At 39.6% G+C, this 26198-nt stretch overlaps 1 protein-coding gene across 5 annotated transcripts in view; it reads left to right on the forward strand.

Moving 5' to 3' along the window:
* Positions 1-2563: 2563 nt before the first annotated feature.
* Positions 2564-26198, forward strand: part of PTER (phosphotriesterase related) — a 74459-nt gene continuing 50824 nt past the window's right edge. For 2 of the 5 annotated variants that reach the window (XM_055543896.1, XM_055543900.1), the window contains exons 1-2: positions 2564-2676; positions 9308-9534. The gene's annotated coding sequence lies outside the window, so the exon portion shown is untranslated. Of the gene's footprint in view, positions 2686-9307; positions 9535-23662; positions 23701-26198 lie in introns of all 5 variants that reach the window. The other 3 variants (XM_055543898.1, XM_055543897.1, XM_055543899.1) reach the window with 3 other exon arrangements.

Consider the following 26198-nt stretch of genomic DNA (forward strand, 5'->3'; position numbering starts at 1 on the left):
TGAAATCCATCACAAATCTTCCACCATGGGTGTAATGTGGGCAGTGGAGAATTTAGTAACTTCCATAAAGGAAAACTGGAGTCATTTTTTTAAACATGAATCTTGTGTATAATTTCATGTCTGGCAGTGTGGACTAGTGAAATACATAGCATTATAAATAATGGACTTTTAGGCCTCTCCTTAACAACCACAGTCAGGTACACATTTATAGGGCGTCATGGCTATGGTACAATCAGAGTGGTTGGCAGTACTGAAATCACTCCAGAAGCTTCCGCTGATCCATCTATTCATCATATAATCTTCATATTATATGATCCCCAGTCATTCCTGGTGACAGTCACCTCTCCAAGACTCACACCCCTGGAGTTCTTAACCTCAACATTTTCATTCTTTCTTCTGCCACCCCTGGGTGCTATTTTTACCCCCTTCTTGGTTCCTAGGATTTAAAAAGCCTGCTCTCCCAGTATTTTCTCTCTGCCTGTCCCTCACCAACCAACTTCTTATACTTTCTACCCTCTTGATAAAACAAAAACACCCCTTGCCAAAACCCTTATTTTTTTTCTCCTCTTTTTCTCATTATATATATTTTCAAAAAATTTTTTGGTTATTTATTTAGGATGCACCAGGTCTTAGTTGAAGAAGGCAGGACCTTCATTGATCATGCAGGCAGCATGTGTCAGATCCAGTTCCCTGACCAGGGATTGAACTTGGGCCCCCTGCATTGGGAGCATGGAGTCTTAGCCACTGAACCACCAGAGAAGTTCTTTCTCACTTAAATATATTAATGTATTTCCTAATGGTAACCCACTCCAGTACTCTTGCCGGGAAGGTCCCATGGATGGAGGAGCCTGGTAGGCTGCAGTCCACGGGATCGCTAGGAGTCGGACATGACTGAGAGACTTCACTTTCACTTTTCAGTTTCATGCTTTGGAGAAGGAAATGGCAACCCACTCCAGTGTTCTTGCCTGGAGAATCCCAGGGACGGGAGAGCCGGGTGGGCTGCCGTCTATGGGGTTGCACAGAGTCGAACATGACTGTAGCGACTTAGCAGCAGCAGCAGCATATTGAAGTTCTCGGTCCTCTACTACAAGGGCAGGTGCTAAGACATCACCAAACTGGGTTCTAGCCCTGATCTTGCACAAGGCACTTTTCTGTCTGCTTTCTTATCTATAATCGGAGGAGAAATTGATCCTATCATGTAGATTGTTCTAAAAGTTAAGATAACAGACGGTCCTTAGAGTAGCAGAAGTGGCCTCAGGAAACATCTATTACTATGAATATTATTATCATTATTAATGTTTGCCTTCATTTCAAATGACACCTGGAGGTTCTTCCCATCTGAGTACTCATCCTTTTTTTTTTTTTTCTCAGAATTCAGGATAAAGTTAAAGCAGTGCAAAGAGCAGTTACCACAGAATAATACTGAAACTCTATCCAGTGGTAACTACTCTCCGCACTGTTTCCTAGACTGACTCACAAGTATTCAGGAAGCCTGTTTGTCACATCAAGTGCCTGGCCAGAGCTCATGTGAGTCGTTCAGTTGTGTCCCGTTCTTTGCCACTCCATGGACAGTAGCCTGCCAGGCAATACTGTTCTCCAGGCGAGAATACTGGAGTGGGTTCTCTTTTCCTTTTCCAGGGAATCTTCCCCACCCAGGGATCGAACCCTGGTCTCCGGCACTGCAGGAAGATTCTTTTCCATCTGGGCCACCAGGGAAGCCTATCTGGTCACATCAAGTGCCTGGGCCAGTGCTCACAGCATCACTCTCATTTTAAAGATGAGGAGCCTCAGGCCCAAGAACATGAAACAATGAAGGAGTAAACTAATGTCAAACATCATGAATTTACTAAATGCCACCTAATTGTATGCTTTAAAGTAGTAAATGTTATGTATATTTTACCACAATTTAAAAAATCATTTGGGAGGGAAAAAGAAAAAAAGAAACTCAACGTTGTCCGTATTCAGGATGCTGATTCAAATTCTGTTCTTGCCATTAAACTGCCAGTGCACTCCCCCTGGCTTGCTGTCCTTGCAGGAAACTCAAAATAGCTTCTAGGGCCTCCACGTTCCAGACTTTGCCACGGAGAACTGGGATCTGGGGTAAATGCAACTGCTTCCTTTCTCCCTGAGGGCTCTAGTTCCTAATCCTTCAGACTCAGCCAAACTAGAAAGAGAAACCTCTCCTTCCAGAATATCTGGCGGGTACAACAGACTCGCGCAGAGGAAGTGGGTTCTTAGCTCAGCAGTTGAGCTGATTCTCAGGCTGTAAGTCTGCCTGCTCAGGGGAAGGCCCAGCGTCCAGAACTTGAGCTCAAATAGCCTGGAGGCGGGAGGGGCGGGGGCGGGGCCGAAGGCGGGAACCTTCGGGAGGCGGGGCAGGAACCTGCTGGGCGTGGCCGAGTCTGGAGCGCGGCCCAACAGGAGCCCATTGCGAGTAGTCTAAGGTAGAGGGCGGGGCCGACGGGCGCCCAGTGGGCGTGGCTGAGGGCAGGTGGGCGCGGTCAGGGCCGGAGGGCGGGGAGAAGACTAGACCGGAGGGTGAAGTGGGCGGGGATTGGGGACAAGTCAAAGACCCGGAAAGTTGGCCCTGCAGAGGGTCCCCAGGGAGAAGGCGGCGCGCAGCGAGTGGAGGGGAGGCGCCCAGGAACCTGAGCGGGCGCGGGAGCTGTGGGCCCGGTAGGAAGGGTATGGTCGCTGCACAGCTGGGCGCGTGAACTCCTGCAGGGACCTCGGCGAAGGTCCCGCCTGGGGAAGGAGTCCCTAAGGCTTTGACTTCTTGCTGCCTTTCTCCTATCGCTCTCGGGGAAGTTGCAAAGACAGGGATCTTGAGGCTGCGGGAGGCCTGGGAGACTGGTCTAGGCTTGCCGGTGGCTTGTTGCCCCGAAGTCTGGTGGTGGTGGTTTAGTCGCTAAGTCGTGTCCGACTCTTAATCCCATGGACTGTATATAGCCTGCCAGGCTTCTCTGTCCATCGGACTCTCCAGGCAAGAATACTGGAGTTTCCATTTCCTTCTTCAGTCCCGAAGTTTAAAGTCCTGCAGAGTCAAGCTTGAAACCCGAGATTCAGAGTCCTGCGCAGAACGAGGCCGAGGGCCCCTCGTGGCTCCAGCTCAGGGTTGGTGGGCAGAAGTGCTCTGGGGTCGTAGTTGGGCAGCTGTGCTGGCATCAGGGTCATCTATTCCACGCTTGTTCTCCTTTATAAGCTTTGAAATCATACCTCTAAGCCTTGGGCCTCAGCTTGCTGGTTTATTTTACTGTCGTGGTCCTTCCATTGTAAAGATACTCCAGATACACTTAGGTGCGGATATGATCATGGTATTTACAGCCGCGATGTGATATTTTGCACTCCTCAGGTGCAGGCACACCTGGGGTGGGGAGACGTATAGAGAACTTCCTCCATGTGTAGACACACGAGTCTATTCATCCTTAAATCACTTCTCCAGTGGAGAAAACTGACAAGCATTGACTCCTATCCTAAAGGATCTGTCACGTTCACTGTCATATAGAATGAATATCAGTAAGAAAAAAGCCCTAAGAAGTAGAACTCCTCCTTGGCCAGTTACATTTTATTTTACATTGGCAGAAGGAGTGTACAGCTCTTATCCTGAAGGCCTGATGTAATTCCAGAAATAACCAAGCCCCTTCGAAAAGAAATCTCAGTGCAAGAGGCAAAGAAAAAGAGATCAGACAGCTGACTGACTGCTGATAGCAACTTAATTTTTAAAAGGATAAGAGTTCTACTTTATGAAATGCTGTATTCATTTGTGGAGGCTAGATGCTGCTTTATTATTATAAAAGTGACTAAACTATATGTAATGTAGATTTTTTAAAGTAAATATTCTGTTGTTGTTCAGTCGCTAAGTTGTGTCCAACTCTGCGACCCCGTGGATTGCAGCATGCCAGGCTTCCCTGTCCTCCATTATCTCCTGGAGTTTGCTCAAATTCATGTCCATTGAGCTGGTGATGCTATCCAACCATCTCATCATCTGCTACCCTCTTCTTTTGCCTTCAGTCTTTCCCACCATCAGGGTCTTTTCCAGTGAGTTGGCTCTTTGCCTCAGATGGCCAAAGTACTAGAGCGTCCGCTTCAGCATCAGTCCTTCCAATGAATATTCAGGGTTGATTTCCTTTAGGATTGACTGGTTTGATCTCCTTATACACTTTGCAGTGCGCATAGTTAAATTTTGACCCAGATAGGAGCAAAGAACAACAGATCATTTACAGTCTTGAAAAGTCTATCCCTGTGTATTTAATGTCTTCTTAGTCTTGCGCTTGGCCCTAAGATCCCTGGTATTGTAGTAGGTAGTGGACCCCTATGTAAGGCTTGTAGAAGTTGTTCTCAGAAATAAGCCTGAAGACAAAATAATGAACTACAGAGAATGGGAGGAGCTTTCTGACCTTGGAAAATATCCATTCTTGTTACCATATGCTTTAAAGTGTTACTATATGAGGAATCTTTCTTCTACATATCTTAAATACCTGAGTGAACCAAACAGTAACACTGCTGAGAAGTCCTTAAGCTGTGTACTGCCTATGAACATCACTGTTAATAGGAAAGCCTGAGATGGTTGTTGAATACGTTTTTCATATACTGAACACAGCATCGTTCTGTTTCTCAGTGGTTCGTGTTTTTCTAAAAATGTTTCATTTAAAAAAAGCCTTCTCATTCATAGACTTTCCTCCCTCACTTAAAAAAAAAGGAAGATGAAAAATAAAATATCTGCTCCCACTTAGTCATCTGGCATAAACTGGCTCTGTGGTTCTGACGACCTGTTTCATGAAACCATTATCTCTCTGAGTACAACTGTCTCTGCCTCCTCAGCAGGGGAGTCCTAAGTGTTATCCATTTCTCTGTCCCCTTCCAATGAGGCATGGGCATGGAGTTGCTTTGGTTAATTAAATATAAGTGGAGTGACCTGTGTCGCTCCCAGGCGGAAGCTTTAAAAGCCAGTGAGAGGCATACCTCACTCTCTTTCCCTCTGCCAGAGTGACCACCGGTTTTCTAGACAGTGGCTGTTCTGTCAGCCTGGAACACAGAACGAAGACAACCAGCAGAGTCCCCATCACTCTGTGTTAGACACAGTGTGAGCCAGAAATCAGCTTCTGGTGGGTTTAGGCCCCAGGGTTTGGGGATTTGTTTGTTAAATCAGCATAACCTAGCCTATCCTGACTAATACACTCAGGTAAGGTCTGAGCCACATGCCTCCAGGGATTACTGGTTTCCAGCTTATCAGATATCTTGGGAGGCTAAAAGAGGGAAGGTTCTGTAAGAAGTGTGCTACTGTGACCAGTGTTCCTTTAACTATCAGATGAGATAGCAGGTAGACTTGTTTCCAGAACACTCAAGTCAACTTTGTGATTTTAATCAAAGATGACAAAGATGGCATTTAGATGTTTAATCACATTCTCTAAGGGCAGCAGGTGTTAAAGTGTAAAGTACATAAAGGTTCAATGTCCATAAAGGATAGGAATTAAGGCTGTCATTTTCATTTTGAAAAATGCAATTTATATATAAATATATTTATATCTATAGATACAGATATATTTATAAATACATAAAATATAAATATATTTTATATACTTAAAATATGTAATATAAAATGTATATTTATAATATATAAATATATCTTACATACTTATAAAATATAAATGTATTTTTCTATATAAATACATTATTTAAAAATTCAGCATTCTTCCCAAGTTTTCTGATATAGAGGAAGGTTCACAGATTCATTGTTGAGAGACAACTCTTTCCAAATATAGTTGTATCAATAGATGCATTGCAGAAACTATTTTGTCACCAAGGGACACTTGAAATGAATCATCCATACTTACCATTGACTACTTTCTAATTTTTTTTAAAGCAGCCTCAAGCAATACTTTAACTATCATTTCCTTGCTTCCTTATTTCGGATCCAAGAGGATCAGACCTAGACTTTGCTCTCCCCATGCAGGAAGCAATGTGTTCCCTCTTTTCCTCTGACTTAAACAGAAGTGAAGCAGGGAGCATTTTGCTTAGGGCAGAGCCATGCTGCCTTCTTAGGGATGTTGGCTATAAATCCAGTCTCCCTAGAGGTTAACAATCAAAGTTCTCCCCCTCTCTTACTCAGACGAATGATATGATGATGATAAATTGCTTGGACATGACTGCCCTGAGCACTGGTGTGATGAATTATGTTGTTCAGGGCATGACCAAAGATCCTCCACTGTCATTCGGCCACACTGAATATTGGCAGTTTTCATAAGTAGCTTTCTGCCAATTTTGTTCTCTGTTTTGCATATTAAATTCTCTGTTCTCACTGGTCATGGTTTTAAGTTCTTAATCATCTCTGTCTTCCTCTGAATTCACTTAGCTAATCAACCTTTTGCTTTTTCTGTTCCCTGTTCACTAAAAGGCTGGTCTGTGTCTCACAGTTGTGTTCAGTAAACACTGAGTCTTTCTTCACAGAAACTGTTAAAATAAAAATTATTAGTCCTTTCCACTAAATCCAGAGTAATGACAGCTTATCTCGCAATGGCTTAATTGGGTAATTATTTAGTGTTTGAAAAACACTTTGAAGACTCTATTGGTAAATATTATTATGAATTTAATGTTCTGTGTGCAATAGAAAGTCCACTGCAACCACAAAATCCTTAGTATTTTTGTGTACCAAAAAAGGTGTCTTTCTTAATATTGCTTACTATTTTCAAACTTGTATATTATTGATTTTTGAAATATTTAAAATATTTTCTTTCATACAATCTCAAAGTTATCATGTTTATTCTGTCACATTTCTAGGTCTCATCTACTACATTCCTTATGTCTCTGAAAAGTTAGATGTCATATTGTTGGTCTGTGAAAGTTTGTAGGAAATATGAAGTGGATTCCCTGGTTCAGGGGTATTTCACATTATACAGCTGCCACATCTGTTGTGTGTGGTATCTGCTTAACTTTTCAGCAAGCTTTTCTATTAAGCCCTGACAAATAACTGCAATAATGATTTATTTCCTCTCAGTCTATACACTGAGCTGTCACCTCATTGGCATCAACATTTGTCAAAAAGGATTAGATTATATTGCATATGCCTGGCCAGACTCTTGACAAATTTTCTACTCACTTGATAGACCCAGAGCCCCCTGGTGTAATTAAAGGCCACTTCCATGGCTTGGACTTCACGACCTCTATTACTGACTGTATTGGTTTGCTAGGGCTGCATAACAAAATATCACAGGCTGGGTGACTTAAACAAAAGAAATTGATTTTTTCATTTTTCTGGAGGCTAGAAGTCTGAGATCAAGGTTGTAGGTAGATTTGGTTTCTTTTGAAGTTTCTCTTTTTGGCTTTTTCATTACTCTCTCCTCCCTGTATCGTCACATGGTCTTCACTCTGTGTCTTAATCTTTTCTTCCAACTACACGAAATAGTCTGTTAGATTAGGACCTACTGTAACAAGCTCTTTTTAATATAGTTACCTTTTTTAAAGACCCTGTGTCCAAATACTGTCACATCCTGAGATAGTGGGGGTTAGGACTTGAACCTAAGAATGTTTAGAGGGGGTACAATTCAGCCCATCAGACTAGCCTACAGTAATAATGGTCTCTGTGTATGCATGTGTGATTAGTCGCTCAGTTGTGTCCAACTCTTTGTGACCCCATGGACTGTAGCCTGTGAGGCTCCTCTGTCCATGGAATTTTCCAGGCAAGAATACTGGGGTGGGTAGCCATTCCCTTCTCCAAGGGGTCTTCTTGACCCAGGGATCAGACTTGGGTCTCCTGCATTGCAGGTGGATTCTTTACTGTCTGAGCCTCCAGGGAAACCCAGTGGTCTCCAGAAACTACCATTTTTGGAGGGCTTAAAAAAAATGATCAAATTTGAACAATCATGTGATAACTACAAATTTTTGGAGAGTCTACTCAGTTTAGGAACCTCTTAACATTACTTTGAGGAGAGCTTTATGTTTGTGACTTAAAAGATTGAACTGATGAAAATCAAAGCAGCATGATTAGATGAATTCTACATAGTGTATTAAGCTGTTAACCATAAAATGCATGTAAGCAAGTATATCTTGCTGTCTGAACTATCACCATCCAGATATTTGTGATGAAAACTAGCACATATTTTTAACCTAAAATATCCTCTCTGAATCAAAAACATGCCTTGACTAGTCTGGCATCAAAAAGGGTAACAGGATATAAAATACACTTTGGTCCTATCGCACATCTTTTCCCTAGAGGGTGACATCTTGTGCTCCTGCTGTAAGATGTGTTCTGAATCTCTGCCTCCTTATTATCAGCTGAAAATGTCCATGAAAGCAGAAGAGTCTCTGAAGAAAGATGATGAACCAAGAGGAAGTTAGATAAGCTCTTATATTTGAAGAAATATTGGGAACGTGAAAACCTCAAAGACGTTGATGTGCCCTGTCTGCATCAACCATGCATACTAGAGTTGATACTGGAGAACTTCACCATGTTCAGCTTCAGAACAGAATTATAGATTTTTTTTTTAAAGCTCTTTTTAAACATGCCTTTTGCAGTAAACGGATAGCCAGAAATCCTTAGAGGATTGTTATGTGGGTTTATAAGAGTATGTTAGTAATATTTGGGATAATTGGTTGAATGGTTTTACATGAGCTGTGAAACATTATTTTTCCCTTCAAAAACTGTAGTTAGAATTACTGTTGAAGCTGCTACTGATGATACATAGGGGTTCATTACACTGCTCTTTCTACATTTGTAAACTTTTAAAATGTCCATATTAATAAGTTCAAATAAGAGAATTATATAATTATGTAATCACATAATATAATCATATGAATATATAATTCATTTCTTCTTTATAGATAATTATATATACATAGATATATATATCTCTCTCCTGTAATGCAAAATTTGATACCATCACATTTAGAGGGACAGATTAAATTTGAACGGTAAGGTATGCACGTTTACATAAGAGAATACACACATGGGTAGAATGTGGTTTTCACTACCCGTCGTTCCATAGAAAAGTATTGTTGAAACCTTTACCCAGGAAAGGCTACAAGGACGTCTTCACTAGTTTTAGCCTAGATTATTTGACACATGTTCTTATTTATCACTCCCTGGTCTATGGCACGTCTATCATTTCATGAGTCAGTGCTTTTCTACAAGTTATAGAGTTTCGCAGGCTGCAGTTTCTCCAAGTTCAGTTTTTAACTTCTGCGCCTTCATTTGCCACTGCACAAATTCACATAACACAGGAATTTCAGAAGGGGCCACTGGCCTCCAGTGCAGATCTAAGGCCTAAAACTGATTCCGTTTGGCTTCTGTGTTCTTTTGAACTTGCCCCAGTATCAACCAGGAAAGAAGAGTTTCCAAGTATTCTTCTTTCTCCTGTGGAACTAAATATCTGGGAGCAGCTGAGTGCATAAGTAGTGAAGATTCTGCTGTTTTAAGTACAGACAAGACGGAGACTTTGACCTTACAGCCGCATCTGCCCTGCTACGTGTCCAGGGAGATAGAAGATTCCAGCAGATCCAGTCGCGGTGTTTCTTTCTGACCTTCTTCATTCCTCCCAGGTATTGCCTTTTTAACTTTTTGTCTATCAGAGTATTTCAGTGGAAAAATTAAAATATGTCAAGTGAAGAGATTCAAGTTTAAACAATCTCCATGCAGATTCTACATAGTGCTATATATTCTTGCCTACTGAATGTCATTGAATTGTTAGATTTAAAATATATACAAGAACATATACAGTTTCTAGCATTAGGGATATTTCATGGGTCTTTGCTAGTATGTATCTTGCCACAGTGAGGTCAAAATGATTAGTTTCTAAATTATTTTGCTTTTAAAATCAGAATTGCAATTTTTTTTTAATGTGGAGTTTTCATAAAGCATTATGTAAGGATACTGTGTTCTCTGATGAAGCTGTTTCCACTTACTTATTTTTATTTTTGTTTTTAGTAATACTTTGGCTAAAATAAGTTTTCGTTAAGAAAAGTGAAAGTGTTAGTCACTCAGTCATGTCTGACTCTTTGCTACCCCATGGACTGTAGCTTGTCAGGCTCCTCTGTTCATGGGATTCTCCAGGCAAGAACAGTGGAGTGGATATCCATTCCCTTCTCCAAGGGATATTCCCAACCCAGGGATCGAACCCAGGTCTCCCACACTGCAGGCAGATTCTTTACTGTCTGAGCCACCAGGGAAGCCCAAGTTTTCATGAATTATTCCCACATAATGTGATGATTTTACAACACTGTCACTAAAGGAGAGTTTATTTATATCTTGTCTCTCTAAAAACAGTGATGTATTAAAACTTTAGAGTTTTACTCTGTAAAAATTGGAAAACTTACTAAGTAGTTGTACTATGTCTGACCACAACATCTCGATCTATAGTTTTTTACACCGTATAATATCACATTTATATTTTTATATCCACAGCATTTAAAATAATGTCAATTACAGGATCAATGAAAAGGTCTGAGAATTAAAACTGGATAATAACTCTCTCTGACTAATTAGAAGTCAAGATTATATTTCTGATGTGTTGTGGGGAACTAACAGGAGTTAGTTCCTTAGTAGGCCAGAAAAATTAAATGTGTTACAAGACATTGCAGAGATGTTAAATGTCATTTTAAAAATTGATTCATTTTCAGTTGGAGGATAATTGCTTTACGGTATTGTGCTGGTCTCTACCATACATCAACAGGAATCAGCCATAGGTATACATATGTTCCCTCCCTCTAGAACCTCTCTTCCACCCCATCGCACATGTCTAGGTTATCACAGAGTACCTGATTTGAACTCTCTGTGTATAATGTTCGTCAGAGTGAATGAGTAAATTCATCATTCACTGGTATTCGTCAAATTTGATTCACTCTCATATCATCTTTAAGAGTGTTTGCCCAACAAGGACCTAATGTACAGCACAGGGAACTCTGCTTAATGTTATGTGGCAGCCTGGATGGGAGGGGGTTTGGGGGCGATGGATCCATGTATCTGTATGGCCAAAACCCTTCACTGTTCACCTGAAACTATCACAACACTGTATAAAATAAAAGGTTTAATTTAAAAAAGTTAAAAAAATAAGAATGTTTGCTATGCCTATATACTAGCTTCACTACTAATGACAATATTTTTCTTTAAACCAACCCATTGTTTTTCTTTGGCCTCATCCTAAGCAAAAATGTCTGAAATCACAGGCCTGCAGTGTTTATTACTTTCTCCCCTAACATATATTACATAAGTAAATACTTTTTTTAAACATTTTAAAATGTCCATATATCACCTAAAATCAATTTGAACACCAGTGACGTATGTATCACTTTCTGAAAACAGTGACAAAAAACAAGCAAATTGACTGTTTATACTTACCTCACTGCCCACTAAAAAGTAAAATAATTCTTAGTTGAAAAGTTGGCACACAGTCATTTTCAGAATAGTTTCTGCACCTGTACTGTGATAATTAGAAACTCTGAAAACAATAGAAAATGTAATTACCTATGTATGCATATGTATCTGTGTACACATATACTTAGATAATGGATCATTTTAACTGGTACTTGGGGAAAAAGCCAAAAGTTTTCAGTTGCTTAGACCAGTAGTCCCCAACCTTTTTGGCACCAGGGACTGGTTTCATGGAAGACAATTTATCCAAGACAATAGACCCAGGGTGGAGGTGGGGTGGGGTGAGGTGGGGGATGGTTTCAGGATGATTCACATACAGTAGGGCGCATGCTCCTATGAGAGTCTAACACTGTCCCTGATCTAACAGGAGGCAGAGCTCAGGAGGTAATGTGAGTGATGGGAAATGGCTATAAATACAGATGAAGCTTTGCTTGCTCACCTGCCTCTCACCTCCTGCTCTGCAGCCCAGTTCTTACCTGGGGGTCCCAGTTGAGATAGTCAGCATCATTTATCTGAGGGCTAATCACCACCATTATTTTATACTAGTGCCTCTATTTACTCTTAGTCATAAGCAGTATAAAGGGTGACCATAGAAAAGGAATCATCCAGGTAGCAAAATATTTTTCTTTCATTTGCTAGTAATAATCTGAAGTTAACAGTAAATACTGTAGTATAGTTTGTTATAGGATGGTTTGCCTTGGTGGGAAATCAGAAAAAGAACTAGAAAGATCAATATTTTTTTACGTTCCTCGCATAGCAATGTTTTGCCTGATTTTCTACTACATGTATATCCCCATTTGTTTAACATCTTCGCAGTGAACTCTTGGAGGGGTGGCTACAAAACCAGTTTACAGGTCTTTGAATGTTACTTCACATAGAATCAGAGAAGTTGTATCTAAAAGGAATGTTAGAAATCACCTTGCTTATTCCTTTGTCTTATTAATGAGAAAACAGGCCCATGGACTAAGTGATTTACCCAAAGACACACTCTGAGCAGGTCAACTTTTTTTTTTTTTTTTTTTTTTGGTAATATGGATGTAGTTGGTAAATTTCTAGCTTGTCTTTCTCTTTGGGAAATAGTGATATTTTCATAAAGTAGTATGCTGTCCCATCTGTGTGTATTCTTCCACTTTTGGAATACAGCACGTTAGCATTAACTTTTGAGGGCACTTAATATATTGTATAGCTTCTAGCTTTTTAAAAAATCAAAGTATAGTTGACTTACAATGTTGTGTTACTTTCTGCTGTACAGCCAAGTGAATCAGTCATACATGTATATAAATTCTTTCTCAAATTCTCTCCTATTATGGTTTATCCTAGGACATTGAATATAGTTTTCTGTGCTATACAGCAGGATCTTATTATCTGCCCATTCTATATGTAATAGTTTGCATCTGTTAATCCGAAAGTCCTAGTCCATCCACCTGCAACACCCCTCCCCCTTGGCTACCACAAGTCTGTTCTCTACGTCTGTGAGTCTGTTTCTGCTTCACAGGTATGTTCATATTTTAGATTCTACATGTAAGTGATATCACGGAGCTTCTAACTTTTGTTTGTATCAAAACATTAACCTATTGCACATTATCATGAATGATGTCTGTTGCCTTCAATACATTTGAACAAGAGAGGGAAACTGGTATTTTTTAAGCAGCATCAAGATTTCAATATATTTCCCGTGATAAATAAAATTTCTGTTCTTATGGTTAGTGCTCTTGGATTCAAATCTCCCTGAGTTCCTGATTTTTTAATCTCAGTATGTCTGATAATGAAATAATAGAAAACTGATAACCAAAGGTAATCAAAGTAATTTTCGATATGAATTCATAAGGAAAAGCATATGACATGAGTTACTCTGAGGAATAGCCTGAGAAGTGAGTTGAATGTCATGTGATGCCCATGCAAGAACTCAAGGAAGACTAGGTATCGAGGGCCATAGACTTTACCTATGAAATTAAAAATCACTTCTAAAGGAAGGATAACTAATTTCGTTTATGTAATAATATTGCTCCACAGCCTGTCAGTAAAAGCAGCTTTGAGCACTTAGAAAGCACATCTGTATCTCATTGCACTCTAATTTTAAAAGTGTCATTAGTTTTTTTGGGAAACTGAGCCATGGCATAGTTCTGAGATTTCCCAGGCACATATAACTTTAGAAAGGCAAAATTAGCAACCATGAGCCCTCTGAATGCTGATATTTGCCATCACTAAGAAAATGGGAAATCTTTAATAAAGTAAGAGACACGGCCAGTTGGTAATTCCTCTGCCATTAATGTGACCGGAGAGTCTGTATTCCACATCTACCCCCTGCGTTTTCAGACTCACAGCAGCTCTGAAGCCTGCGTGTTCTCTCCAGCCACGATAATGAACTCCTCCATCCATCAGCATCTCTAGAACGCCTGCCACAGGCCTGTCACCATGCTCAATGCTGGCTGTGACCTGACTCTGACTGAACATTGAGCAGAGGGAAGGATTCCTTGAGAGTGAGGATAATCCGTTTGCAATTCCCCCACAGTGTCTCCAGAGAAGATCAGAGGCTCCTCCAGTGAACACAGTGCCCTGCCAGGCTCTGCATCACATGTCATTTGTCACTGACACACATGGGCAGTTTACTCTGTGGTTTCAAACCAAGGAGAGTGTCAGGGCCTGGGCGGTGCTTTTCTGAGCCTTGATGTGGTGCTTAGGGAGACCATCTCTGCTCATCCCTCTATTAGTGAGAAAGATCAAGGTCCAGCTTCCATGCTCTGCTCAGACCCCAGCAGAGGAGCGGTTTCACGCCCACAGCCTCTTTTTGCTTCATCCTTGGGTGGGGCTGTGGCTGTGAAACCCACTAGTGTCTCTGGTGGCCTTCCTTCTTCCTGAGGTTAACGGCTACAGAGATGCCAGCTGGACAGTAAGGAAGCTGATAACCTGGACTCCATTCCTGCCATACAGTTTTTGTCTGACCCTTTATTAATTGGCAAACCTTTTCCTTCCAGGAGCACCTTGTGTGATTGTTCTCATAGGTATGTAACACCAGTTACTTCAAAATTTAGCATACGGGGCCTTCCCTGACGGTTAAGACTTCACCTTCCAACGTAGGGGGTGTGTGTTAAGATCCCACACGCCTCATGGCCAAAAAAACCCAAAACATAAAACAGAAGCAATACTGTAACATTGGGTTTCCCTGGTGGCTCAGCTGGTAAAGAATATTGTAACAAATTCAATAAAGACTTTAAAATGGGCCACATTAAAAAAAATTCTTTTAAAAATTAGCATTAGAGTATTAATGCTGCATGTAATTGGTCATAAACCTGACTAAATTACAAAGTCCTTAAAGACAGGGACAACGTCTGCTTTTCCTTTCTGTACCACAGAGGGAACTGACCTCCTTTCTTACTGTTGTATGAATCCTGAACAAACACAAAGAAACAATGAAAACAAAAACCTCACCTCCTGTGAAAGGAAATTTCTTCAATTAAAGGTCTCAAGGCCAACCTTACTGTAAAATGCACTGACCTTTTGAGAAGTGAAATGCTTTACTGCTAAGCATCACTTTTTTAAAAAACGTTTTTTAAGCCTTCATATCACAACGACAGGGCTCCATCACAATTAATCTTATATGGCAATGTAGTGACAATGAGATGATTTCTCTGGAGAATCTATGCTAATACTATTAAAATGCTCTTACAATGTCAAAATGATTGCAGTGGAAGCATGTGGGGACTGTGCTTATGTGATTATGATATTCTAGTGATGGGTGATTACCATAGGAAACTAGTAATTCAACTCTGCAGGGACTTGCATTATGAAGCCATTATAACATGAGATTATAATGACACAATAACTTGGATGCACATTCGTGTTGTGAAAACGAAAAGCTAATTTGAATGCAAGTAGTGTTTCCATTAAGTTGTAATTAAACACTGAAAGCAATGCTTGTTTAAATTTAAGACGGAGACATACAAGCCAGAAATGAAAATGGTGGGAAGGAATGCATGCCAAGTAGAGGTTTAGGAATGGTTGGAACCATTTACAGTTCTGCCCTTTAGTACTTACTCAGGGAGAAAGCTCACCTTGACGTGGCCTCCCGAGACTTCCTCCCCCTCTGCTGGCACCCTAAAGTAACCAAGAACCACATCAGGACCCAAGAACCCTGGAGGCAACTCCCATTTCTGTCACCTGCCATCATTTAACACGTGAAGCCTTCTGGTTTTATTTTGAAGTGGGCATGAGAGTATCTTACCTCCCTCAACACAAGAAACTAAAGCAAATTTTTTTGCCATTAAAAGTAATCTTTTTAAAAATATGATACACTTAATCCACGTTCAAAATCCAACAAAACAGATAAGCACAAAAGAGAAAAAGAAAACAACAAAAAATTCTACCCTTATAAGCCGCTATATGCCAATACAAATTAAAAAAAAAAAAAAAAAAAACACCTACTGTATAGCTCAGGGACCTCTATTCAATATTCTGTAATGACCTGTATGGGGATAGAATCTAAAAACAAGTGGATATATGTATGTGTATAACTGATTCACCTGGCTGTACACCTGGAACTAATACAACATTGTAAATCAACTATACTCCAATAGAGAGTTAACTAAAAAAATTCCACCTGTAGAGATAACCTCTATTAGCACCTCTGGGTATTTTCTTTCTTTCAGACTATTTCCTATGCATAGTATATGCAATTTATCCCTCAAAATATATTTGTTTTTTTTTTTTTCACAATACTGTAAAAACCTACTTATTCATTCTTCCCATCCCTCGAAGTTGCAAGATTTATTTCTTATCCAAGAGAATCTAGTTGATAAGTTTTTAAAGGTCAGCTCAAACTGGACGATTTTACATGTCACCCAGAAAATTATATTTTGCTATTAGAGAATAGTATTTGGCAGGGTTTATGCTCTGCATATATCAGTTACAGGAGAGTTCTCTAGTAAAATTTTCAGATTCTTGGCAACACTACAAATGCTTCATTAACATTTATCTCTGTTTAGTAATGAGTAGTGCATTTGATAAGTCACAGAGTTCTAATTTGTTCTTAATGGATAATTTCTATATGGCTTAGGTCAACATAAGGACAGATTATGAAAAACTAGGAAAATTCAGGAGCTGCTGAACTTGTTAGATAAAGCCCTGCATTAGCTTGTTCAGATGGCATAAGGACTTGCAACAGCTAATATATACTCCCTTCCTAGTGATGACTCAAAGAGGTTATTACTCCTTGGTTTAAATATAGTTGAGATTTTTGTTATTAAGTATTTTGTTTGCACCTAGAGATGCTGGATGCTTTATCATCATTTTTTATTACCACTACTTGCAACAACCAATTTAGGTAGATACATGCAAATTACTCCAGTCCTTATTTTTATAACTTGCACTTAATGGCTTGCTTCATGCCATCTAGGCCACAGCTGAGTTGGGATTAGATTTTCTTCTTCCTGAGGCCAGTGAGTGATGTTGCCTCTGAATGGTATTTCCACATTAATGGACACCAGGATAACTTAATGTGGTGTTTACAGTAAATATCTACATGGTTGAATAAAGGCTGCTGCTGCTGCTAAGTCGCTTCAGTCGTGTCCGACTCTGCGACCCCATAGACGGCAGCCCACCAGGCTCTGCCGTCCCTGGGGTTCTGAATAAAGGCAGCACCGGACTAATGAGTTAGGAGACTGGATTCTGGTCAAAGTTACCAGGAAAAAAAAAGATTCAGTTTTTACATCTGAAAATGAAGCCTTTGCTGGGACTTCCCTGGTGGTCCAGGGGCTAAGACCCAATGCTCCCAGTGCAGAGGGGCCTGGGTTCAATCCCTGGTCAGGGAACTAGATCCCACATGCCTCAACTAAGAGTTTACATATCACAACTAAAGAGCCTACATGCCACAATTTAGGCCCAGTACAGCCAAATAAATTAATAAATATTTAAAATACAATAAAAATAAAAATGAAGTCTTTGAATTAAGTAATCTCTGTAGTGCTTTAGAGCTCAAAAATTTCAAGACCAAATAGTATGTAACATTAATTGAAGCTTTCACATTTTAATTATAAATATTATGCATTTTAATATTTAATCTTAAAGTTTATTTTACCTGCTTCAAAGCCATTCATCTAAATGCAAAGCCCTACCTTATTTAGATACAGCTAATAATTTGTCATGTTTTAGCAGACTTGTAATTTGAGTTCAAAAGTCTTTTCTATTTAGGAAATTGATGGAAATGATTAAAGTTGCAGATGTAAATCTAATGCAAAGAAGAGATTAAAATTATAGTGCTTTGGCATACACACACTTGTTAAAGTACAGTTAGAACTCAATGAAAGGAAATAGTGTGTTGAATAATACTTAAAATATATTATTTTCTGTGAATTCTTAGAAAGCAAGTAACAGCAACGATTTGAGGTATGAAATTAAATTATAATACTAGAGAAACTTTCTAAATCTTTTAGGGTATCTTACTTTTAGGAGGAAAATAAATAAATAATACATTTCCTTTATATTTAAATGCATATACATGACTAGGGATCAGTTAAGTTTGTTTTGGTTGTAGGTAATTTTCCTAATTTTGTGAGACATTATCTAGAGAATTTAGAATTCCATTAGAGCACTTTTTCTGCCATCTCAAAGATTGAGAAAGAGTGATTGTTGCTCTAAGACACACGTAATTATTACAGACTTGCCCTGGCTCCCATTGTAGTAAATCAGTTTTCAGGAGTAGAAATAAGCTGTTTGTTACTTTATTTTTAGTACATCAAATACCAGTCTTTCCCCAAAAGAGGTTTCTGTGTCAGATGCCACCCTCTCTTAGGACCAAGCAAAATTCGTTATCTTGCCTTCTTTCCTAGACCCATCAGTGAAGATTATCTCTAACACTATTTTTCTCAAACTTGAGGATCTACAGATTCTCAACAAAATTTTTTATGTTTTTCTTTCCATTTTTATGATAATCTAAATAACTGTAAGCATAGTCTGGATCATTATGGCATCTTACAACTGATCATTGCTGTAAGATTTCATTATTTGTATCCCCATTTGTTTTTTAGACTTCAGTGATAAATTATTACCTAAAACCACAGGCAGCATCTATCTTTTTTTCTGATTCCCTCTCCCACCCGCAAACTGTCTTTGTTTCCTTGGGAGCCATGACTGTGGTTTGTAGGATGTTCAGTTCAGTTCAGTTCAGTCTCTCAGTCATGTCCGACTCTTTGCAACCCCATGGACTGCAGCATGCCAGGCATCCCTGTCCATCACCAACTCCTGGAGTTTACCCAAACCCATGTCCATTGAGTTGGTGATGCCATCCAACCATCTCACCCTCTGTCGTCCCCTTCTCCTCCTGCCCTCAATCTTTCCCAGCATCAGGGTCTTTTCAAATCAATCAGTTCTTCGCATCAGGTGGCCAAAATATTGGAGTTTCAGCTTCAACATCAGTCCTTCCAATGAACACCCAGGACTGATCTCCTTTAGGATGGACTGGTTGGATCTCCTTGCAGTCCAAGGGACTTTCAAAAAGTCTTCTCCAACACCACAGTTCAAAAGCATCAATTCTTCGGTGCTCAGCTTTCTTTATAATCCAACTCTCACATCCACACATGACTACTGGAAAAACCAGTAGTTTGTTAGGAGGTGGTAAGATCGAAACAGTGTTGATATAGTCTGGTGAAGTGGTTTTGGCCCTTTAATTTCCTTCAAAAGAAGTGGATTTAGTTTATAAACTAGATAATATATGATAACTGCATGTCTATTTTTTAGAGTCTGACTTTAGAATCCATATCACTATCCTAAGAGTAGAACCAAGAATCAAGACTTACTCAGTTTTCTAGTCTTCATTTTTCCTAGCTTTTGCTATTTGTAACTGTGTCTTTAACATAACCAACCTCCTTAAGACTGGTACCCAATCTCTGTGTTGCTAAGGGAAGGATGAGGATATGGGGAAGACAGCCAAGCTTCTGACAAGCCCGCCAATCAAAGCTAAGAGATTGGATATCATGATACATTTGGATTCTTGTCCTGAGTTCTTTTGCAAGAAAAGGATGATGTCTATTTTTTTGGTGCCCATTTTAAGTGTTCGTTAATAAGTGCAGGTTGATTATGTGAGAATCAAATCTAAGAGTAGCTGTATGTATATTGATAACTGACTGCTGTACAGCAGAAACTAATACAACATTGTAAATAAACTATACTACAATTTAAAAATAAATAAAGAAAAAAAGAAAAAAAAAGTACTGGTTGAATTGCAAAGAAGAAACCTGAGAGATTTCTCTTATACTATTTTTAAAGGCCTCCTAGGGGATGCTTCCAGGGACTAGAGCAGTACATTCTGCCTTCAGTGAAAATGGAAGATAGCCCATCATTCTTATCTGAATAAACCCCATTTCCTCCTTGGTGAAATGGGAATAATAATAATAAAAGTGGATTTCAGCTAAAAGTATGTCCAGTGGTCCAGTCTTCTTATCTTCTCGGTGGCTCACCTTCTGGTGATCCCTTGTTAATGTCACAAGGACATTTGGAGATTTAATTAAAGTGCAGAGAGAGTCCTGAGCTTTTCAGAGAAATGCATGACATTATTATTATAGATCATACTTTTGATATTTCATAATCTCTTGAAGGTAATGAAACCAGCAATATGGAAAGTTGGGACTGACGACAGTCACAGTTTTAGGGAAACACAGTCATACCACGTGATATTCGTAGTGGTCATCGTCATTTGAGAGTTCAGAGTTCAGTTACTGGGAATGTTCTAATTGCTCAAAGTATTTTGATTTCATTTTTCCCATCAGTAAGTTTGAGAGGTCAGTGAGTATTCAAGTCATGCTGTGTTCAGTTAGTGTTTAAGACTCTCCAGTCTGTTTTCAAACTATGATTGGGAAAGGTATTTTACGCGGCTAGCGTTGTAACACTTTTGCAAGTTAGTGGAGAAAAAAGGCCCATGTTCATCCAGAATTCCTTTCCTCTGAAATGTACTCCTGCTCTTAAAGTCTCTGAGGAAGGATGAAAATTCACTTTTGTTTCCTAACTCATCCTAGCCTTCAGTCTCCAGCATTCAGCCTATTCTTGCGCTGCCCATTTAATTACCATCCTAATACAAGTCTCATCCTCTGGGGCTAGCCCATGCTGTAGTGTCTTCTGCTACAGACCTGCTGTTCAATCCTTGTTTGAGCCTCTAAAGATTGCTTACAAACCCCTAAACATGCCTTTCATTGCTCATGCTACCCGAATGCCTTTTTGCTAAAATCTTAATGTTTTGCAGGCTTGCCTAAATGCCACCTCCTCCAGGAAGCCCTCCCAGTCCCTCTAGCACTGGTGAACGTTGTCCAGACAGTACTCTCCAGGGCACTTGCTCTGTACCTCTTTTCTAACATTTACTGCACTCTGCTTTATACCATAGCTGTGCCACTAATACACAGAAAATAGCAATCTTGCACTGGAAGCTCGCCCTGTATCACACACTTATGTTGGAATGCTTCAGCTTCCTAAGGCACAAGTGTTCCTTTTTCATCTTTGTGTGCCATAGTATCCTCCTCCTTTGGACATGGTAGATCCTCAGCAAACACCTTCAGCAGACATCAAATTGAAATGTACGCAGGTGAAACTTGTGGATGCCTGGAAAGCAGGCTCCTTTATGCCACCTTTCAATGCTCTGAGAACTGAAGGCTCAAATTATCCCCTCAAACCTACACATCAAAGTTGCTTCTCTTACTATTTCAAGACAAATAACAATAGCTGATCACAAGCTGATAAAGAGGCCACAGTGCTGATGAGAGCATCAGATTATTTTTGGCTGAAATTATGGTCCATCAGTGTGGAACTGAAGGGTGGGTAGAACTCAAACTGTTCACTGGTTGAACAGACACTTTATATATATATATATATTTTTGGCCACACTATGGGGCCTATGGAATCTTAGTTTCCTGATCAGGGATTGAACCCATGCCCTCTGCATTGGAAGCATGGATTCCTAACCACTGGGCTGCCAGAGAAGTCCCTGTATAGACACTTTTTGGGCATCTGCTTCTTGCCTATAACTAATAGTGCTCAGAGGTGGTACCTACTTCTCCATGTGTGGGAATGGAATTAAAGTGGTTATCAAAGCCAAGGTAGTTATGTGTACAACACATCCCAGTATTCTTGCCTGGAAAATTCCATGGACAGAGGAACCTGGCGGCCTACAGTCCATGGGGTTGCAAAGAGTCAGCCATGACTGAGCACATCAGCACCTCTTCCTCAAGCATGGGTGACATGTCTCATACAGGTATCCAGGTAGACAACAGATAGTGTTTTTGAAGTTTCTAGAATAAGACAAGGGCTAGATTCAGGTGAAGAGTCCTCTGGCTCTCCTTGACCTTTTTCTGCAAGACTACTTTTTTTACACCAAACAGGCTAAGCCTGATGATCTAAAAGCACATACCTGGTACTGAGTCTTTAAGTCTGAACTAGCTAAGCAGGATAGTGAAACTCAAGACTCTTCTGTGTCTAAGACACAGAAACTAAGACAGTCTACTGTGTGGTCTTCAAAGTACATGGCCTGAGATGATTTTGTGGGCCATACCTTTTAGATAGATAGGTATTTGTGCAACAGAAAGACTTTCTGGGATTCCAGGAAAATTATTTTGAAGTTCAGCTGTCCTAAAGAGAAATTAGTGTGGATGGCCTATGTATTAAAAAAAAAATTAGTTGTAAGAGATGTTATCCAGTTTTACTCCTTATAAAGGAGTGGTTACTACTATGAATCACTCGTAGCAATTTTACTAAGTATTTTTAGTTGCCTGATTTATATTTGGTGTCTACAAATTCAGGCAGGAACATCCTTGAAGAAAAGCCACTTCATTTTTTTTTTTTTTTGTATGTTCAAGACTCTTGCTTTTATTTCATAAGGGAAAGGTTTTTTTAAAAGTATATGTATTCCTATGTAGTATTGCATGGGGTGCAGAAGGATTAAGCTACAACGGCATATTTGCTATGTTCTGAGAACTTGGAAGGCACATATATAGGAAAGTTAGAAAAACAAGCAAGACATCAAAATTCATAGCTCCCAAACTTTGGGGAAAACATTTCCCATACTTTTAAATAAATTTCAGTGGTTTTAATTTAGGAAAATAATGTGATATGTCATAAAAGGGGCATGCTATGATCTCAGAATTACCTATATCACATATATATTTATAAATATTCCAGGAAGAAAATTTTTAGCCATTTTCTAACAACCACAAACCTGTTGTTCTCTTCTGGTCCTAATTCTACTTCTGCTTATTATTTCCTTGCCTTGGCTTTAGTATTTGTTTTATGTTATATGTCTTTTGTGTAAGTTACTTCAAATCCTTAATGAAAAAAGGCTGGATTAAAACCAGCAAGCATATAGTTATTAATTAAGTACCTCTGTGTGCCAGACACTGCCAGGGGCTGAAAACTGAGAGATAAGACATGGACTGTGTCCTCAAGAAGCTCAAAGTCTGGTGGAGAGACATTGAGACAAGAAGTGAGTTTCAAGGGTAACCTCAGACATGAGAGCACCTCAAGTGGGCATCTTACCCAGATTGCTTGAGCAACAAGGAGGAACATCAGGAAAAGCTTCCAGTTAGAAATGAGGTGAAAACTGCCCCCTGAAGGTCTTGTACAAGTTAGTCAGGAGAGGACATGGATTGAGGAGGTGGAGGTGGAGCAGGCTGGGTTTGTTACCTCAGAAAAAAAGAGGTGGACACACAATCAAAGGCTTTGAGATAGGGGCAAGCATGTTGAGGATTTCTCATAGGCTCTACCTGCCAAGCACCAGGTCTTACAGTTAAGGGATACACAATAAATATTAAAGGAATCTTTAATAAAGGCTTTTTTAAAGAATGGAGAAACTGGGTGTGAAAGGGTTAATTTGTGGAGGTTTCTGGAGAGAGGTGGACGATGGGAGAAGGTACCTGAAGTGCACTGTGGCGAGGAAGGGGTGAGGGGAATACACTCAGGGCCATTCTCAGGTGCCCTCAGGACCGCACAAACTTGAAAATAGAGAAGGCATCTAAGAAAATGACACTGGGTTGAGAATTATGTCACAAAACCAGGGAGGGAGAAAACGACACAAATCTTAGAGTCTGTAGGAAGATCTTGAGTTGAAGAGTTTGGCCTTTTTGAGTAACTGAAAGGCCACGGAGGAAACTCGTTATGGTGAATGGGTGGAGTAGAGTGAAATGATTGGAGAGGTAGACAGGAACTCGATCATACCATGTTTTACAGGTCATGCCAAGTATTTTGGATTTTATCCTAAGGGCAATGGGAAACTTTTAGGGGGTTTTTAAAGGAGGAAGAGACATGATCAAATCTGTTTTCCATTTGCAGTGACATGGATGGACCTAGAGATTGTCATACTGAGTGAAGTAAGTCGGAGAGGGACAAATATCATATGATATTGCTTATACGTGAAATCTAAAAAAAAAGGGAGGGTAAGATGAACTTAACAAGACAGATAAGCTTTTTATTTTCATAGCTTGAAAAAAGCATTAACTTGCAACAAAGAAAAAATTATCTTCACTATCTACTGCCCAAAGATACACAATACATTTTAGTATTTCTAGTTAAACTCTACATATATGTGGCTATATACACTTGCCATAAATTTACAGTTTTGCATTTTTTTCACATGTTAAAAGAGCATTTTATTCTATCATTAAATATTGCTATATTATAGGGAAACATTCCTATATTATTAGATATTTTGGGCACTCTTTAAAATAATGCCATAAAGGAACCTTTGGGCATAAATATTTTTTACAGGTATCTAAATATTTCCTGAAGACAGATCTCCAGGAACAGTGTAACATTTAAAAACCCTAGCTGCATATTGCTAAACTGCTTTTCAGAAAACTTGGGCAAATTTGCACTCTGCCAGGGTTACAGAAAGGAGGGCCATGTATCACCATGTTGACTATATTAGTCATTTTTCACAAACCATTTGGTTTGTTTTAACCATCTTTTTTTAAGCATCTTTGTTCTAACCATCTCCCAACTGATGCTTTCTGCTGGGTCCCCCAAAATGTGGCCACTTCTGCTAACTTTTAGGACTCAGTTGTCATTTATAGTGGAAAGCTTTTTCTTTTTTAATGTGATGCTAGATTTCTACGAAAATTTTCAAATGGTTATCTGTGTCTCCTGTGTTGCAGATGGAAGTTATGTTCCTTAAATGTGGTATATATTTTAAATACTTTTTAAAAACTATTTTTATTTAGCTATTTGTTGCATCGGGTCTTAGTTGTATCATGTGAGATCTTTCATTGCAGTGTGAGGACTCTCTAGTTGGGGCATGTGGGCTTGGTTGACCCGTGGCATTTGAGATCTTAGGTCACTGACTAGGGATCAAACCTGCGTCCCATGCATTGCAAGGTGAAACTAACCACTGAACCACTGAACCACCAGAAAAGTCCCTAACTACTTGTATTATTAAGCACTGTTTGCAAAAAATTGAAATCAAGCTCCCCTCTCTGCCACCACATTTTGGGGATTATCTGGCAGCAGTAATTTCAAATAAATATCGTAGCTATTTGATATTTGGACAGCTATTTCAAATTTGGACAGTTTTCTATTATGCTATATTTGCTGGAAACTATTTTTTTTAAATATATCATGCTTGAGGTTTAGTTTGCAGGCTTGAGAATTTTATGTATGTAGCCACTGCTCTCTTCATTTCTCACTAAGAAGGCGTAATTGAAACTAGACTGTCACATTTGTTTGTATATAAAAGAAAAGTAATTATTTGTGGGATAATCCATCGGGATTTGGGGTATAGTTCTACATATTATGTGCCCTTTCCTCTTGCAAACTAAAATGAAAAAAGTGGAGGAGGGGGGAATCTTATTGGAATCATAGAGTTAGACTAAATTTTCCTTTATTCATGAAACTTTTTCCTCTTTCACTCATTGTTTAATGCACAAATGACTTTCTCTCTATTCAGTTCAGACCACTTTCACAGGTGCCAATTACATCCTAGATACTATATAAGCCTAGGAGATAAAAGAGAGATTCCCTGTGCTATACAGCAGCTTCCCACTAACCATCCATTTTACACACGCTAGTGTGTATGTATGTCAACTGTACACTCTCAGTTCGTCCCACCCTCTCCTTCCCCCTGTGTCCACAAGTCTGATCTCTATGTCTGTGTCTCTATTCCTGCCCTGCAAATAGGTTCATGTGTACCATTTGTCTAGATTCCATGTGTGTGTGTGTGTGTGTGTGTTAATATGCGGTATTTGTTTTTCTGACTCATTTGTGTAGCACAGGGAGCTCAGCTCCATGCTCTGTGATGACCTAGAGGGGTGGGAGAGAGGCTAACAGGGAGGGGATATATGTATACATACATCTGATTCAGTTTGTTGTACAACAGAAACTAACACCACACTGTCAGGCAATTATACTCCAAAAAAAGGAAGACAGAAACAGATTTTTAGGGACGTTTACACTATGATGAAGCACAGGCTGAAATCAAGATTGCTGGGAGAAATATCAATAATCTCAGATATGCAGATGACACCACCCTTATGGCAGAAAGTGAAGCAGAACTAAAGAGCCTCTTGATGAAAGTGAAAAAGGAGAGTGAAAAAGTTGGCTTAAAGCTCAACATTCAGAAAACAAAGATCATGGCATGCGGTCCCTTCACTTCATGGTAAATAGATGGGGAAACAGAGGAAACAGTGACAGACTTTATTTTGGGGGGCTCCAAAATCACTGCAGATGGTGACTGCAGCCATGAAATTAAAAGACGCTTACTCCTTGGAAGGAAAGTTATGACCAACCTAGACAGCATATTCAAAAGCAGAGACATTACTTTGCCAACAAAGGTCCATCTAGTCAAGGCTATGGTTTTTCCAGTAGTCATGTGTGG

The sequence above is a fragment of the Bubalus kerabau genome, chromosome 13 (assembly GCF_029407905.1).
Source record: "Bubalus kerabau isolate K-KA32 ecotype Philippines breed swamp buffalo chromosome 13, PCC_UOA_SB_1v2, whole genome shotgun sequence".
Classification (NCBI taxonomy): domain Eukaryota; kingdom Metazoa; phylum Chordata; class Mammalia; order Artiodactyla; family Bovidae; genus Bubalus; species Bubalus kerabau.